This window comes from Astyanax mexicanus, chromosome 20 (assembly GCF_023375975.1).
Source record: "Astyanax mexicanus isolate ESR-SI-001 chromosome 20, AstMex3_surface, whole genome shotgun sequence".
NCBI lineage: Eukaryota > Metazoa > Chordata > Actinopteri > Characiformes > Acestrorhamphidae > Astyanax > Astyanax mexicanus.
The window spans coordinates 26,780,558-26,785,557 of record NC_064427.1 but is presented as its reverse complement, the minus strand read 5'-3'; the positions used below and the strand labels follow the sequence as shown (position 1 = coordinate 26,785,557).

The following is a 5,000-nucleotide window of genomic DNA, read 5'->3' as shown; positions in this document are numbered from 1 at the left end:
GAATCTAAATCCAAGCATGTGATAAATGTAATATTTAGCAGAGGATGGTTTCGATCCATCGACCTCTGGGTTATGGGCCCAGCACGCTTCCGCTGCGCCACTCTGCTATTTTCCACCCCAGATGGGACTCGAACCCACAATCCCTGGCTTAGGAGGCCAGTGCCTTAGCCATTAGAAAACTATTTTTTAGGAGCGCCTAGTAAGAATTTGAATCCAAGCATGTGATAAATGAGATATTTAGCAGAGGATGGTTTCGATCCATCGACCTCTGGGTTATGGGCCCAGCACGCTTCCGCTGCGCCACTCTGCTACTTAACAGCCAGCAAGTTGAAAACCAGACACCTCTATTTTTGGAGAACCTAGGAAGAATGAAATACAATCTGTGTCAGTAATTTATATTTGTTTGAAGAAGATTGAAATTCCTTGCAACACTGCATGCAACTAAAAGTTCAGCTAGCAGAGGATGGTTTCGATCCATCGACCTCTGGGTTATGGGCCCAGCACGCTTCCGCTGCGCCACTCTGCTATTTTCCACCCCAGACGGGACTCGAACCCACAATCCCTGGCTTAGGAGGCCAGTGCCTTATCCATTAGGCCACTGGGGCTAGACTGCTTTCTTAACTTAAACTTGATCCAGAAAACTATTTGTCGGAGCGCAAAGTAAGAATTTGATACCAATCATGTGATAAATGAGATATTTAGCAGAGGATGGTTTCGATCCATCGACCTCTGGGTTATGGGCCCAGCACGCTTCCGCTGCGCCACTCTGCTACTTAACAGTCAGCAAGTTGAAAACCAGACACCTCTATTTTTGGAGAACCTAGGAAGAATGAAATACAATCTGTGTCAGCAATTTATATTTGTTTGAAAAAGATAGAAATTCCTTGCCACACTGCATGCAACTAAAACTTCAGCTAGCAGATGATGGTTTCGATCCATCGACCTCTGGGTTATGGGCCCAGCACGCTTCCGCTGCGCCACTTTGCTGTTTTCCACCCCAGATGGGACTCGAACCCACAATCCCTGGCTTAGGAGGCCAGTGCCTTATCCATTAGGCCACTGGGGCTAGACTGCATGCTTAACTTAAACTTGATCCAGAAAACTATTTTTTAGGAGCGCAAAGTAAGAATCTAAATCCAATCATGTGATAAATGCGATATTTAGCAGAGGATGGTTTCGATCCATCGACCTCTGGGTTATGGGCCCAGCACGCTTCCGCTGCGCCACTCTGCTACTTAACAGTCAGCAAGTTGAAAACCAGACACCTCTATTTTTGGAGAACCTAGGAAGAATGAAATACAATCTGTGTCAGTAATTTATATTTGTTTGAAGAAGATTCAAATTCCTTGCAACACTGCATGCAACTAAATGTTCGAATAGCAGAGGATGGTTTCGATCCATCGACCTCTGGGTTATGGGCCCAGCACGCTTCCGCTGCGCCACTCTGCTATTTTCCACACCAGACGGGACTCAAACCCACAATCCCTGGCTTAGGAGGCCAGTGCCTTATCCATTAGGCCACTGGGGCTAGACTGCTTTCTTAACTTAAACTTGATCCAGAAAACTATTTGTTGGAGCGCAAAGTAAGAATTTGATACTAATCATGTGATAAATGAGATATTTAGCAGAGGATGGTTTCGATCCATCGACCTCTGGGTTATGGGCCCAGCACGCTTCCGCTGCGCCACTCTGCTACTTAACAGTCAGAAAGTTGAAAACCAGACACCTCTATTTTTGGAGAACCTAGGAAGAATGAAATACAATCTGTGTCAGCAATTTATATTTGTTTGAAAAAGATTGAAATTCCTTGCCACACTGCACTCAACTAAAAGTTCAGCTAGCAGAGGATGGTTTCGATCCATCGACCTCTGGGTTAAGGGCCCAGCACGCTTCCGCTGCGCCACTCTGCTGTTTTCCACCCCAGATGGGACTCGAACCCACAATCCCTGGCTTAGGAGGCCAGTGCCTTATCCATTAGGCCACTGGGGCTAGACTGCATGCTTAACTTAAACTTGATCCAGAAAACTATTTTTTAGGAGCGCAAAGTAAGAATCTAAATCCAAGCATGTGATAAATGTAATATTTAGCAGAGGATGGTTTCGATCCATCGACCTCTGGGTTATGGGCCCAGCACGCTTCCGCTGCGCCACTCTGCTATTTTCCACCCCAGATGGGACTCGAACCCACAATCCCTGGCTTAGGAGGCCAGTGCCTTAGCCATTAGAAAACTATTTTTTAGGAGCGCCTAGTAAGAATTTGAATCCAAGCATGTGATAAATGAGATATTTAGCAGAGGATGGTTTCGATCCATCGACCTCTGGGTTATGGGCCCAGCACGCTTCCGCTGCGCCACTCTGCTACTTAACAGCCAGCAAGTTGAAAACCAGACACCTCTATTTTTGGAGAACCTAGGAAGAATGAAATACAATCTGTGTCAGTAATTTATATTTGTTTGAAGAAGATTGAAATTCCTTGCAACACTGCATGCAACTAAAAGTTCAGCTAGCAGAGGATGGTTTCGATCCATCGACCTCTGGGTTATGGGCCCAGCACGCTTCCGCTGCGCCACTCTGCTATTTTCCACCCCAGACGGGACTCGAACCCACAATCCCTGGCTTAGGAGGCCAGTGCCTTATCCATTAGGCCACTGGGGCTAGACTGCTTTCTTAACTTAAACTTGATCCAGAAAACTATTTGTCGGAGCGCAAAGTAAGAATTTGATACCAATCATGTGATAAATGAGATATTTAGCAGAGGATGGTTTCGATCCATCGACCTCTGGGTTATGGGCCCAGCACGCTTCCGCTGCGCCACTCTGCTACTTAACAGTCAGCAAGTTGAAAACCAGACACCTCTATTTTTGGAGAACCTAGGAAGAATGAAATACAATCTGTGTCAGCAATTTATATTTGTTTGAAAAAGATAGAAATTCCTTGCCACACTGCATGCAACTAAAACTTCAGCTAGCAGATGATGGTTTCGATCCATCGACCTCTGGGTTATGGGCCCAGCACGCTTCCGCTGCGCCACTCTGCTATTTTCCACCCCAGATGGGACTCGAACCCACAATCCCTGGCTTAGGAGGCCAGTGCCTTAGCCATTAGAAAACTATTTTTTAGGAGCGCCTAGTAAGAATTTGAATCCAAGCATGTGATAAATGAGATATTTAGCAGAGGATGGTTTCGATCCATCGACCTCTGGGTTATGGGCCCAGCACGCTTCCGCTGCGCCACTCTGCTACTTAACAGTCAGCAAATTGAAAACCAGACACCTCTATTTTTGGAGAACCTAGGAAAAATGAAATACAATCTGTGTCAGCAATTTATATTTGTTTGAAAAAGATTGAAATTCCTTGCCACACTGCATGCAACTAAAAGTTCAGCTAGCAGAGGATGGTTTCGATCCATCGACTTCTGGGTTATGGGCCCAGCACGCTTCCGCTGCGCCACTCTGCTGTTTTCCACCCCAGATGGGACTCGAACCCACAATCCCTGGCTTAGGAGGCCAGTGCCTAATCCATTAGGACACTGGGGCTAGTCTGCATGCTTAACTTAAACTTGATCCAGAAAACTAATTTTTAGGAGCTCAAAGTAAGAATCTAAATCCAATCATGTGATAAATGAGATATTTAGCAGAGGATGGTTTCGATCCATCGACCTCTGGGTTATGGGCCCAGCACGCTTCCGCTGCGCCACTCTGCTACTTAACAGTCAGCAAGTTGAAAACCAGACACCTCTATTTTTGGAGAACCTAGGAAGAATGAAATACAATCTGTGTCAGCAATTTATATTTGTTTGAAAAAGATTGAAATTCCTTGCCACACTGCATGCAACTAAAACTTCAGCTAGCAGATGATGGTTTCGATCCATCGACCTCTGGGTTATGGGCCCAGCACGCTTCCGCTGCACCACTCTGCTGTTTTCCACCCCAGATGGGACTCGAACCCACAATCCCTGGCTTAGGAGGCCAGTGCCTTATCCATTAGGCCACTGGGGCTAGACTACATGCTTAACTTAAACTTGATCCAGAAAACTATTTTTTAGGAGCGCAAAGTAAGAATCTAAATCCAAGCATGTGATAAATGTAATATTTAGCAGAGGATGGTTTCGATCCATCGACCTCTGGGTTATGGGCCCAGCACGCTTCCGCTGCGCCACTCTGCTACTTAACAGTCAGCAAGTTGAAAACCAGACACCTCTATTTTTGGAGAACCTAGGAAGAATGAAATACAATCTGTGTCAGTAATTTATATTTGTTTGAAGAAGATTCAAATTCCTTGCAACACTGCATGCAACTAAATGTTCGAATAGCAGAGGATGGTTTCGATCCATCGACCTCTGGGTTATGGGCCCAGCACGCTTCCGCTGCGCCACTCTGCTATTTTCCACACCAGACGGGACTCGAACCCACAATCCATGGCTTAGGAGGCCAGTGCCTTATCCATTAGGCCACTGGGGCTAGACTGCTTTCTTAACTTAAACTTGATCCAGAAAACTATTTGTTGGAGCGCAAAGTAAGAATTTGATACCAATCATGTGATAAATGAGATATTTAGCAGAGGATGGTTTCGATCCATCGACCTCTGGGTTATGGGCCCAGCACGCTTCCGCTGCGCCACTCTGCTACTTAACAGTCATCAAGTTTAAAACCAGACACCTCTAATTTTTGGAGAACCTAGGAAGAATGAAATACAATCTGTGTCAGCAATTTATATTTGTTTGAAAAAGATTGAAATTCCTTGCCACACTGCATGCAACTAAAAGTTCAGCTAGCAGAGGATGGTTTCGATCCATCGACCTCTGGGTTATGGGCCCAGCACGCTTCCGCTGCGCCACTCTGCTATTTTCCACCCCAGATGGGACTCGAACCCACAATCCCTGGCTTAGGAGGCCAGTGCCTTTGCCATTAGAAAACTATTTTTTAGGAGCGCCTAGTAAGAATTTGAATCCAAGCATGTGATAAATGAGATATTTAGCAGAGGATGGTTTCGATCCATCGAC

The 5,000-nt window shown here is 45.7% G+C and overlaps 1 long non-coding RNA gene and 23 other non-coding genes across 25 annotated transcripts in view; all 24 read right to left on the bottom strand.

Moving 5' to 3' along the window:
* LOC125784859 (uncharacterized) overlaps positions 1–5,000 on the bottom strand; it is a 368,340-nt gene that overhangs the window by 154,927 nt on the left and 208,413 nt on the right. The window lies entirely within an intron of this gene.
* Positions 36–107, bottom strand: trnam-cau (transfer RNA methionine (anticodon CAU)). The gene has a single exon. It is a non-coding gene; the product is annotated as a tRNA-Met (tRNA).
* On the bottom strand, positions 239–310 carry trnam-cau (transfer RNA methionine (anticodon CAU)). Its single transcript has one exon. It is a non-coding gene; the product is annotated as a tRNA-Met (tRNA).
* On the bottom strand, positions 455–526 carry trnam-cau (transfer RNA methionine (anticodon CAU)). Its single transcript has one exon. It is a non-coding gene; the product is annotated as a tRNA-Met (tRNA).
* On the bottom strand, positions 533–605 carry trnar-ccu (transfer RNA arginine (anticodon CCU)). The gene has a single exon. It is a non-coding gene; the product is annotated as a tRNA-Arg (tRNA).
* Positions 700–771, bottom strand: trnam-cau (transfer RNA methionine (anticodon CAU)). The gene has a single exon. It is a non-coding gene; the product is annotated as a tRNA-Met (tRNA).
* On the bottom strand, positions 994–1,066 carry trnar-ccu (transfer RNA arginine (anticodon CCU)). The gene has a single exon. It is a non-coding gene; the product is annotated as a tRNA-Arg (tRNA).
* On the bottom strand, positions 1,162–1,233 carry trnam-cau (transfer RNA methionine (anticodon CAU)). Its single transcript has one exon. It is a non-coding gene; the product is annotated as a tRNA-Met (tRNA).
* Positions 1,378–1,449, bottom strand: trnam-cau (transfer RNA methionine (anticodon CAU)). The gene has a single exon. It is a non-coding gene; the product is annotated as a tRNA-Met (tRNA).
* On the bottom strand, positions 1,623–1,694 carry trnam-cau (transfer RNA methionine (anticodon CAU)). The gene has a single exon. It is a non-coding gene; the product is annotated as a tRNA-Met (tRNA).
* trnar-ccu (transfer RNA arginine (anticodon CCU)) lies at positions 1,917–1,989 on the bottom strand. The gene has a single exon. It is a non-coding gene; the product is annotated as a tRNA-Arg (tRNA).
* Positions 2,085–2,156, bottom strand: trnam-cau (transfer RNA methionine (anticodon CAU)). Its single transcript has one exon. It is a non-coding gene; the product is annotated as a tRNA-Met (tRNA).
* trnam-cau (transfer RNA methionine (anticodon CAU)) lies at positions 2,288–2,359 on the bottom strand. The gene has a single exon. It is a non-coding gene; the product is annotated as a tRNA-Met (tRNA).
* Positions 2,504–2,575, bottom strand: trnam-cau (transfer RNA methionine (anticodon CAU)). The gene has a single exon. It is a non-coding gene; the product is annotated as a tRNA-Met (tRNA).
* On the bottom strand, positions 2,582–2,654 carry trnar-ccu (transfer RNA arginine (anticodon CCU)). Its single transcript has one exon. It is a non-coding gene; the product is annotated as a tRNA-Arg (tRNA).
* Positions 2,749–2,820, bottom strand: trnam-cau (transfer RNA methionine (anticodon CAU)). Its single transcript has one exon. It is a non-coding gene; the product is annotated as a tRNA-Met (tRNA).
* On the bottom strand, positions 3,168–3,239 carry trnam-cau (transfer RNA methionine (anticodon CAU)). Its single transcript has one exon. It is a non-coding gene; the product is annotated as a tRNA-Met (tRNA).
* On the bottom strand, positions 3,630–3,701 carry trnam-cau (transfer RNA methionine (anticodon CAU)). The gene has a single exon. It is a non-coding gene; the product is annotated as a tRNA-Met (tRNA).
* trnar-ccu (transfer RNA arginine (anticodon CCU)) lies at positions 3,924–3,996 on the bottom strand. The gene has a single exon. It is a non-coding gene; the product is annotated as a tRNA-Arg (tRNA).
* trnam-cau (transfer RNA methionine (anticodon CAU)) lies at positions 4,092–4,163 on the bottom strand. The gene has a single exon. It is a non-coding gene; the product is annotated as a tRNA-Met (tRNA).
* Positions 4,308–4,379, bottom strand: trnam-cau (transfer RNA methionine (anticodon CAU)). Its single transcript has one exon. It is a non-coding gene; the product is annotated as a tRNA-Met (tRNA).
* On the bottom strand, positions 4,553–4,624 carry trnam-cau (transfer RNA methionine (anticodon CAU)). The gene has a single exon. It is a non-coding gene; the product is annotated as a tRNA-Met (tRNA).
* Positions 4,770–4,841, bottom strand: trnam-cau (transfer RNA methionine (anticodon CAU)). The gene has a single exon. It is a non-coding gene; the product is annotated as a tRNA-Met (tRNA).
* Positions 4,973–5,000, bottom strand: part of trnat-cgu (transfer RNA threonine (anticodon CGU)) — a 72-nt gene continuing 44 nt past the window's right edge. Inside the window, exon 1 of the tRNA in view lies at positions 4,973–5,000. This exon is cut by the window's right edge and continues 44 nt beyond it. This is a non-coding gene — a tRNA (tRNA-Thr).